This window comes from Carassius auratus, chromosome 1, assembly GCF_003368295.1.
Source record: "Carassius auratus strain Wakin chromosome 1, ASM336829v1, whole genome shotgun sequence".
NCBI lineage: Eukaryota > Metazoa > Chordata > Actinopteri > Cypriniformes > Cyprinidae > Carassius > Carassius auratus.
This window is the reverse complement of record NC_039243.1, coordinates 13,426,978-13,438,561: the sequence shown is the minus strand read 5'-3', so window position 1 is coordinate 13,438,561 and position 11,584 is coordinate 13,426,978.

Here is an 11,584-nt window from a genome sequence, read left to right as displayed (position 1 = left end):
ACAGAATACAAACAGGTATGATCTAATTAATCAAAACCCATGGCCACTTATAAAGGAAAAGCGAGCAAAGGAAACACAAAATGAAAAGAAACAAACTGAGAATCCATGAGAATGAAACTACAACAGAGGATAAATATGGAAGAAATAGGTCACTAGCTTCATACTGTAACAGACATGACACTTCATTTACAACGCACAAAATGTAGCCTTTAATTATATCTTCATTGTGTAATGTTGCAATAAAAATGTAAACACTGCGCACACAAGCACTCACAACACGTTTGCTGTGCTACAGTTGTACAGTCACAAAGAAGTTTGTCGGCAACAATGTCCACATGTTTGCTCATCTGCATGGAATTGATAACACAGACAGTTGGTAAAGGCAGGCATACCAGGGTAAATTGCATGATACCACACTTATAGTGTATGCCAGATTTATAGTTTGCCGAAGAAATGACTTATTTCAGTACAAACCAACAGGCAGTATATCAATTGGATGAGCAAACTCATCCACTCTTCTGACAAACATGACAATGATAATAGCTGGATGATGCTCATGTAATACTAATGGGTAAATAAAATGTATTTGCTGCAAGACACAATAAAGTAAAGGATATAAACTCTCAAGGGCCACTACAAATTGAAGGTTCATCCTGATTACATGAGCTATTTGATCTCCAACCTAGACACTCCACAAGAGCTCAATCAATTTGTACGTAGACCAGAATTGATTTACAGCATACAGCATTATACTTTTCGAACATGCCCTGAAACTGCACATCTGGTGCGATAAGTCTGTGGATGTGTCAGTTTTGCCCTGCCATAGAGACACAACAAATAGAGATGCATTATCTGCACTGCGTGAGGGCTGTTAATAACCAATGGAGGAATGTACACCAGCGTGTGAGATGAGCAAAACACTCCCAAAAAGGTATTTCCCCCCTGATGGGAAATGACACATGATTCACAGAGACTCTGTGCCCAACTTACCTTCATCATACTCTTTATTTCCTCACTACTTTTTGTGCATAATAATACCCCATCTGTGGTCATTGTTGGTAAGTAATTTATGGAAAAATTCAGAAATTTGCACCAGCAAAGTGACCTGAAATCATTTATTTTCATAAATATTTTATAATTTATGTATATATCTTGCTCATGATATCATGCATTAGGTAATTAAGCAGCTGAATAGATTAAATCAGTTTAACATGATTAGGGTCGACACCATAAACATATAACAATATTTGGAGGAATTATTTATTTATTTTGGCATGATTTTGTCTTTCATTAAATGAAAATCGCCATAAAAAAAAAAAAAAAAAAAAAAAAACTAGAATCTGCATAAAATCTGCCATTTTTGCAGTAATTTTCATCAAAATAAATAAATAAATAAATAAAATAAAATAAAAAAAACAGCACAAAAAATAAAAACAAAAAAGAGTATTCAGCCACCCTATTTCCAACATGTGCATGCATGTTTGAAGAAAGCCACAGCATCCTTACCCACAATCTGTCTGGGGCCTGCAGTTAAACAGGGCATGGAGCTGTTGATTTTGTGGGAGGCATTTGATGATTTTTCAGCATTTGTCCACATAACGTTGTAATGTTGCTTTATGTATAAGATGATAACATTTCAGGGATTGAATGTCATAATTTTACATTATAATGTTTCTTTAAAACTATATGGTGTTTATTCAAGGCTCAGCTATTGTTAACTGCATCCCTTTTGTCTCACCTTGAGCACTTATTTGGTCACTGTTATTGGTCCTGATGTCATAAACATAAGTCCAATGGAGCCACAATAATTTGTCCTTTAGAAGTGATTGCTTGTTGACTGTCTGATACTGTTTTCATTAGATTGTTTCTCTCCAGACGTCTCAAAGGAGACATTTTGAACTGGACCATTTGGCTTTTCATTTTCTTGAGATGTAATCTCTATGGAGCTTGTCCATACAGCCCCCTATGCAGAAATCATGTTGATGCTTCATCTTCATAGGGCATGATTTGGGTCCCACTCAAAAATATATGCTTCTGGCAACGAATGCTGAGCAGTCACATGCCCCAGTCATTTCAGTCCCTCACATCCATGTAATGTTAAATTATGCACCATGGGGGGCTGCTGTTCACAAGTACGAGGGGGAAATCTGATTTCTTATTATTATAATTATGTAAACTTCAAATGTGACAATGACAGACATCCCACTGACAGCTACAGTATATACCTTTCCAACTGTGCGTTTAATTGGTTTTTATAGATTTATTGACTTCATAATGATTAATCCAAACAACAGACTTCTTTCTGCTGAAAGATATTAGTCTTCTCCAATCATTTAGTCCACTTAAACCCAGTCCCTCCACAATCAACTGCAAGCTTGCATTTACTTTTGATTGTAACACCCACGTCACAATGTACAGAACAAAGTTCCCATCCTACATTTTTTCTTTTTGATAATTAATTACTACCAATGGTAATTTACAAGAAGGAAAGATATGTTGTCACATTCCACATCACACTTGCATTAAAACATTCAAAAATCTACATTTTTAGTACTATGTATATAATAGTATTTTCTAACATAAATTATTTTCACTGCACACTTTTAATAATACAAGCCAAATAATAAAATGTAACTGCATAAATATAACAATAAAAGATTTGTAAAGAATTGTGTGTTTCTAAACCTGTGCTAACATAAATACTTTTCCATTTTAAATGCTGTCAGTATTTACATATTGTGCATTACAATGTATATTAATTTTAGTGTGTATTCTGGTATTTGTGTGTGTGTGTGTGTGTGTGTGTAAAAATTGTAGATAGCACCTTTAAATACCAATTTAAAGACAGATGAGGCCAGGCTGTATTATTTCTTTACATGATAGTTCAGTTGCTGTTGAATTTAGCACCTGTTAGTGATGCATAAACATTTTCATATTTCACATTTACTGACACTACACTGTGTATTTACTGGATTCAAAATATGAATTGTGAGTAATTTTGAATAATGATGTTGGGTTATTGTGGCAGAACAATGTTGAGAAGGTGCTCTGCAATTTGGGGAATAAAATGTAAAAACTAAATTAACTAAAAAAAAAAAAGTCACTTTAGCATCCCAGTGTGCTTGTTATTTCGCTTTTATTTATTTTATTTTTTTGAGACAGAATAAGATAATAATTTGTTTTCCAAAAAAAAAAAAGAAACAGTCATTTTTGGAACTAACTGTGGTAAATGATGACGTAAAAGATGAAAGAATGTTCTTTTTTGGATGAAATAATCCTTTAAAAGAGCCAGTTCCCTTCTGGCTTCTTCCACCATTCTATTAATTTCTGATGGATAGAATTTCCGCAAATTTAACGACAGATATGTCTGTTTTGTCTGGTGTTAAATACAAAAGTTTCATCTCAGATTTGCCTATAATGAAGAGAAAAGCAACTTTTAAAAACTTTTTCAAAAAGTGCTTTTGGGAAACCCTCAAGAAAACATCTCACACCATGAAATGTTTCAAGATAAAGTGTTGCCTCTAAACTGTAACAGATAGATGTGCCCTGCTTCCATCGCACCCTGCCTCCAGCTAACCATGCAGGCATGCAGAGCCTCCACAGAATCCTTCTGTGAGCAGTCCTCCAGAAGAAAAAAGAAGAAGAAGAAAATGGATTGAGAGACTGAAATTACAGAATGAAGTATTGCTGGCAAAGGAGACTATACAAGGCTGTTTAATGCTGGTCTTCAACACTGGTCTTGGCATTCAATAATTCAAGAATGTCACACATGAGGCTTTATAGATGCTGATAGATGCCATCTAGAATGAAAGTTTCTCTACATTACTCTAGAAGATTCAGTTTTTTTTATTATTATTATTATTATTTTTTTTTTTTGCAATTTTGCCACAGTGATGACACTTGGTGTGCGAATAAATAATAAATAATGTTTCAGCAATTTAATTTTACAAATAGTTTTTTTTAATTAATTAAATAATGCTCTTTGCATGTTTTTAATATATCAGCAGAGACTGATTTGAGCTGTACAATAGAAAAAAATATTTTGAAAAAAATTTAATCAAAGGAATAAAATACAAAATATTTTTATGTACAGTAGCTAGCTATAGTGTGCAACATTTATTATTTTTATTCATTTCCCATTTTAATTTAGTTTAACATGATTCATTTGATTTACTAAAAACTAATTATGTAAGCCAGCATTTAATAACATTTAATCACCTTTAATTCCGTGTCTACATACAACAGATGTTACTGTACATCGTCATACTGTAACTGTAGGTAGCTATGGCATGCTTAGTTTAAGAGGCGTTGCTGATTTCACAAGATGAAATGAGCATGATGGTGCCTCTTAGTTCACTGGTCTTTTCAATTCAGGTGCATGTCATGATCAAGGGCCAGATATCTCTGAACAGAGTCCTCAGGGTATAAGACATGCTCAGAAGTAACCTGTTCTATTTAAGTTTGCTAAGTTGAACAAGAAATCAAACCTTGATGTGATCCATAAAGGAATAATATACGAGGAGTGAGGAATTCAAAGAGAGATGTGAAAGATTTTGTAATTGTATGTCACATACAATATTTACTTTCTGAGTTTACATATTCCATATATTTGGTTCAAATGCTTGATTGTTCAAAACACGGAATGGAAATTCTTGCTTGCTTATTTTACTTCTGGTCACTGGAGAAGGAATCAAAGTCCATGTAATGAAAATCTCTTTTAAGCCTGGATGGTTTTCCCATAAGGCAGGAAGCTCAATCTTCTGGATTAATCTTGTTCTATTCACTAGCTTCTGCTGTAGTGGAGCTCCAGCCGCTTGGCACTGAATCTAGAATCTTCAAGATTTCTGATAATCGGGAATTTCAGACATTAATTATTTTTTTGATTTTCTCTGGTTATTGGTTTCAGTGTCTGCCAAATTATTGCAGGTACAAGCTGTTGGGTTGGTGTCTGTTCTTCTGTGGCGGTAATTGAAATATTAATTTTGCAGATCCAAGGCTGCCCAACCATGACAAGTAAGTAACTCAAAAGCTTAGAATACACCTCTTCAAAGATTATTGCCTTTGTATATCATTTGAAAATGAGTACAGGGAAAAATGAAAAAAATACATATCTAACATTAAAGTGAATAACATTTCTGAACAGCTTTACAAATTCTTTCAGAATAAATAGTAATGATCATCCATGCATGCTCTGTAGCTTCTCTCAGTAAATCTTTTCTTTATTTCTATTCTATATATTCCATATTTGGTTGTCTTGAGCAGAGACTGGCAGAAAGGTTTTGGTGAGCAGTGACTCATTGGGGAGGCGTATTTCTATATATATATATATATATATATATATATATATATATATATATATATATATATATATATATATATATATATATATATATATATATATATACACATACATACATACATACATACATACATACATACATACATACATACATACAAACAAACAAACAAATAAATAAATTTGGTCAATTCATATTCTGAAATTCTGGAATATAAATATACTAAAGTGAAGATTTATCAATTTATAATAAGAATCTCTCTTTGAAGTTGAATAGTGATTTTTGGTTTGGGGTAAAATAGCAATTACTGTGTTGAAATAACATTATTTCTATAGAGCATAGTTGAGGAAAGGGTTTTTTATGGATGTGTTTTACACCTATGAAGAGGGGAAGCATTATGTTCTATAAATCTAAATATATATATACAAACAAACAAACAAATAAATAAATAAATAAGATCTTAATGGTATGGGACCGTAAAAAAAACAAAAAAAGTTTTACTTATCAGTTTACAAGGTGTTTGATTGTTAATAGAATCCATCTGAAGTGGTTGAATGATTCGTTCATTAATCGGACTGAATCATTCCAATTGGCTCTGGAATAAATAACTAGCTCAATCACCAAATCAAGTGCTTACCAGTGAATGTCTTTAATGTTTTAATCATGATACATTTTATGTGTATTGCAAGCCATTTTTAATAGAGGAATAGCTTTTCAAAAAATTTGACCTTGACAAAAGGTGATCAAGACATAATCTGCCCTCCTTTATACATGTGCTATGAGTGATTGAACTACTACACAGCAATCATTTCTAAGTGGACACGAGGATTTTATGAAAGGCAATGCTGTTATTCACCACTGCATTTAATTGTATCTATCTGCTTCATGAACTAATAAAGGGATTACAAGTTAAGTTATGAGCCGTGACCTTTACTCCTCTGTGAAACAAATGAATTTGATATGACTGAGATGAAAGTGGTCTTGATTCTCACATATCTTGAAAAGCATCTGTTATTGGCCATTAGTGTTCTGACCTACCAGGTGGATCTCTGCAGTAGTTCTGTTTCTTGGTCCAGCTCCTCTGCTAAAATACCAGCTGTGCATCGAACGCCTACAACATGCTTTTATAGACATCCTTATAGCTATCTAAAGCAGTGCATACTCCGCTGTAAATGATCCTATGCTGAATGTGGAATATATTGTTTCAATAGCAATATTTCTTTCTGGCGAATAATGGAGGAGGGGAATGTTTGTCTTTGTGAGCATTTACATATTTAGAAATATGTGACTGGAAATATAGGCAGCCAACGTCAGAATGCATATTAGCATATAAATTTGGTCAATTCATATTCTGAAATTCTGGAATATAAATATACTAAAGTGAAGATTTATCAATTTATAATAAGAATCTCTCTTTGAAGTTGAATAGTGATTTTTTGTGTGTGTGTGCAAAATAGCAATTACAGTACTGATTGAAATATTCAAATTTGTTCAGTATGACATAATTATTTCTATAGAGCATAGTTGAGGAAAGGTTTTTTTTATGGATGTGTTTTATATCTATGAAGAGGGGAGGCATTATGTTCCATAAATCTAAATAACAACAATAAAACACTCAAAACAATAAAAATGGGGCACATGGTGCTTTAATCTAAGGCTCATCAATCTTCTTCTTGATCAGATTTCCTCTCACTTTCAGTTATACTGTATAAATCATGTGCCAAGTATTTTTTTTAAAGGAGAATGTGTGCAAGATAAGGGCTTTGTGTGACAGCAAGATCATCAGTAAATAATTACTTAAATGTCAAACCATAAGCTACTGAATAAATATTAAATGGCTTTTACACTTTAGGTCCTTTTTATATAATTTAGGGGTAGAATTTTATCTTTTGTACCTTAGGATATCAGTGACAGCTTTGTACCTTGTTTTATACAAGAGTGTATAAACTGCTGTTGTCAGTGTAACTACTTTTATACTTCACAGAAAATAGTAACAGCATATTGGTTTGGAACAAGCTGAAGGTGAGTAAATGAGACAGACTTTGCATTTTGGGGTGAACAATCAGTTTACATCAGTGTTTCCCTGCAGTTATTTTGAATTAGTAATTCAAAGTGTGAAATACTCCGTGAGAAATGCTCAATGAAATCTAAAAGAGATGAGATAGAGAGAGTTTTTCAGCAGTATCCCACAAGCACATCTTGTCTTTATCTTTTAACTAATTTACCTGCAATCTAAAAGCATCTTACTGAGGAGGTTTTGTAATATCCAAATAGTGTGTTTTTTTTTGTTTGTTTTTTTCTGGAGGGAGAGAGTGCTGGATAATGGAAGGGAATTCTCTCCATTTGTGATCAACTCTCTTTATCCTTCTGCCTTGGATTATGATCTAATCACTGAATTTAATTGAAACTGCATGTGTAATGAAACTGTTTTAATTGGTAGAGGCTAGATCAGTTCATTCTTTCAGCATTTGTTACTTGAAGCCAGTTGAAACAGGATTGGGCATCTTTATATTCAATGTCATTGTAGCTGTGCCAGTCATTCAGTTTAAGATGGCTTTAGAACGAATCACGTTTAGAGCTGTTGGAAGCCTGTGTGCCTTCGAATATCTGCAGCCAGAAATAGATTGTGTTTCATACTGTTCTGCAATTAGTTGATGGAAATCTGCATATTACAGCACAGCAACATTATGGAAATTATGCTAATATGCTTAGACTTATTTGTTCAAAGCCTGAAGGATATAGAACTGGCTTGTGTTTGTGTAATGTAAATTCAAAGGCTATTTAATAATGCAATTTCAGAATAATTGCATATTTCTAAACCTGGGAAATTGCGATAATGGATGGATTTCTTGAAAATTCATCAAGGCTGTAAAATAAATCCATTTGTGCACTAATACTAATAATGACATGTGTGCTTGGGGACACTTTTTTTAACTGATATTTAAATTACATTGTTAATTTTTCATCTATCTATCTATCTATCTATCTATCTATCTATCTATCTATCTATCTATCTATCTATCTATCTATCTATCTATCTATCTATCTATCTATCTATCTATCTATCTATCTATCTATCTATTCCGAGGGTACAGCTGAATTCAGTGTGAATCATTCAAAAGCACAGAATCGGTCACAATCTAGTACTCTGAAAAAAACAAAAGGTGTAAAACTGACATTGAAAGAATTCCTACTCAGAAATGTGCTTGCAAATTTCACAAATAATTACAAAGAAATGACATGCAACGCTCTGAACTGAAAATGACATTTTGAAATAGAAAAACTTAAATTGTAATTTCTTGTAAAATATATTTGAATCATTTTGCAGTAGTTCAAGTTGCTGTTGTCATTAATAGTACCAAGCTGGAGAAGATTTTGTAGACCTACTGGAGATACTAACTAATTCTGAAATTCAACTTTCTAAACAAAAAATAAATACAATAATTAAAAAAATTAAATTATTTTTTCACTGAGGGGGTCAAAACTTTATTTAACCAGGCAAACTAACAACACTAGCAAAGTCTAGCAACTAGCTTGTCATGTTAACAACATTTTAAATTAAGTTAAATGCATGCATTTAGCAGACCCTTTTATCCAAAGCGACTTACAGTACATTCAGGCTAACAGTTTTTACCTATCATGTGTTCCTGGGGAATCAAACCCCCAACCTTGTGCTTCATAGTGCATTGCTCTACCACCTGAGCTACAGGAACACTGTAAAGATGTTAAGACATGTTAAAATTAGTGTAATTTTAACTGTAATATATTGTAAATGAAACCTTTAGTAGGTAAACAGTAAGTTTTACAGTAAATAATGTATAATTAACAGTAAAAAACTGTAAACTAATATTCCCAGAATTCCCTGTGTGACACGCCACATTTGAAAGTATTTTGTTTAAATAACCATATTTCTTAACAGTTTTGTTTGTTATCAGTTATATACACGTGGGTTTATTTTTGCATCTTCTGTTTGTTTAATGTATGTTATTTGCATTATTTTTTAAATGTCATATGTGTTATCATGATGAAGTTTAGTGACTGAATGACTCTGTGCACCTTCTATATATTAGTATCTACTTCAGCTTGTGGAAAAGCTTGTGATGAACTGATTCTTCATATTGCTGTCTTTTTTACCACCTGCATTACTATGGTGGTTGCCAGTTTATTTTAAAAATACAAAACAGATTTAAGTAGGCTAGCAGTGTGTATTGTTGAATTGACTAGTTTACTCTGATTTTTTTTGTTTGTAAATTAATTTTATATTGTAAAATGTACAGTTTGTTTGTAAATGTTTTTACAGCTTTTACAACCATACTGTAGCTGCCAAAATTGTTTTGTAAAAACTACATTTTTTTTTTTTCAGTGCATGTGCTAAAACATGTTGAACCAGACAAATTAAAGAGTCGATCAGGTCCATGGTTTAATCACAAGCCAAATTCCTCAGAAAGGCAACAGGATGTTATAAATCATTCCTTGTGCCACAAGTCAGAAGCAAGTTAACCAACCAACTCTTTCACAGAACAGCTATCAACATTAACACCATCAGAACAATTATTGACAATTTCAATTTGGAGAAGAGATTGTCAAATTTGGGGCAAGTAATGGAGATGCAACGCCGGACATCACATGTAAACCCATGAGAGTAATAAACAAGATCCTTGGATTAACTACATATTCATTTACCCACACATTTGACTATACTGTTTTTAATCACTTATTGTGCCTTTTAATAACTATTGGATAGCTTAAGGATTCATTTTCATGTTTAGTATGTATGTGTTTGAATCTGTTAGCTTGAAACATTCCTGACCATCAGTTTGTCAAATGTATCATATTCTAGTTATAAGAATCATGTACAAAATAATACCCTGCAAGAGCGGGGAAATTTGGACCACGTGCTTGATAAGATAACATGTGATTTATGATAGCCCGAGCAAAGACAATATCAGATTTTTCAAGACAACATTTGAGGTGTGGCAAAAAGGCCAGTTTAAATACTCAGGACACCATCAAATGCTGCTTTTAGCTTGTAGTTTGCTTTTAGCATTTGCTTTTCATCTGCTGCTTTTAGTCATCACTGTAAGCATTCTTTAAGCGCTGTTCCAGCGTGCTTCGGCCACGATGAGAAGAAACACCACCTATAGTCTCGTCAAACAGTACTTCTATTATTTTTCTTTAGTTTATTTTCTTTTCCGTTGAAAGTTTCGTGTTCTGAGTTAAGTTTTGTAACGCCGTGTCTCAGAGTCTGACCTCGAGTGCCCGTTCAACTTCAACCAGCCCACACGACTCTGCACCTTCAGCCAACGCCCAACCACGGACTTCCCAAGACACCACTTCAACGACTACTGAACTTCCAGCCAATCAGCGACATCGGGAAACCCCCTTTCAATGAGAAAAAAGGGAACCCCTTTACACAGATGACGCAAGTAACATTTCCTCCAGACTCTGATCTGTACTAGTGTATCTACTATAACTTTAATTCAATTCGAGGGTTAATTAAGTGATTGATGGCTGTTCATGTCTATGCAATTTCACGTATTTCTGTAAACTTGGGATTCCACATTTTCATTCTCTTAAACTCAATCTTCCCAAACGTTCTATCTTCCTGCAGCTTGTGTGAATGAGTGCTTGTGCTTATGTGTTAGATTAGTTTATATGTCTTAGATTTATCTAATAAAGCCTTAATCATATTGAAAATCTTGTTACTGTGCTAATTAATAGTGTTTTCACTATAGTTTTGATATTAAGATCCAGTGCAGATTTGATGTTAAACGGCTCGTTCACTGAATCGCAGGGCGTCTAAGTGACCAGCCGTGAAACAGTGATTCTGTTCAAATTCCCTTTAAAATCTTAAATGAATCCCTTTGAGCTAAATTGACCTGTTTACATTACAAATTTCATGATCATTTGATTTTTTTGTGTGTGTGTGTGTGTTTTATTGTTTTTTTTTAAGCTTTTATTCTTCACGCATAGTAATCCTTATCTACAAGACATTTCTCTTTAAATCCCTAAAGATTGTGCTGCCTTTTATAGCAAAAGGCCGACTGAGAGCTGAATAAGGACCCAAAAAGGTTAGTTTTTCATTCATTCAGCCAATAAAACACATTTTGCTCATTTGATGTTTATAAACCAATTTTATTTTTATTTCTTTTCATAAGTGACGTGTCTTAGAAAGTGTCTAAACTCATGGGTAATCTGCTAATGTTGTAAATGTCAAAGTTGTAAATCACTGCATGGTGAGAAATACAGTTCAGCGGTGGGTCTCTTTCCTTAAAATATTGTTCTGT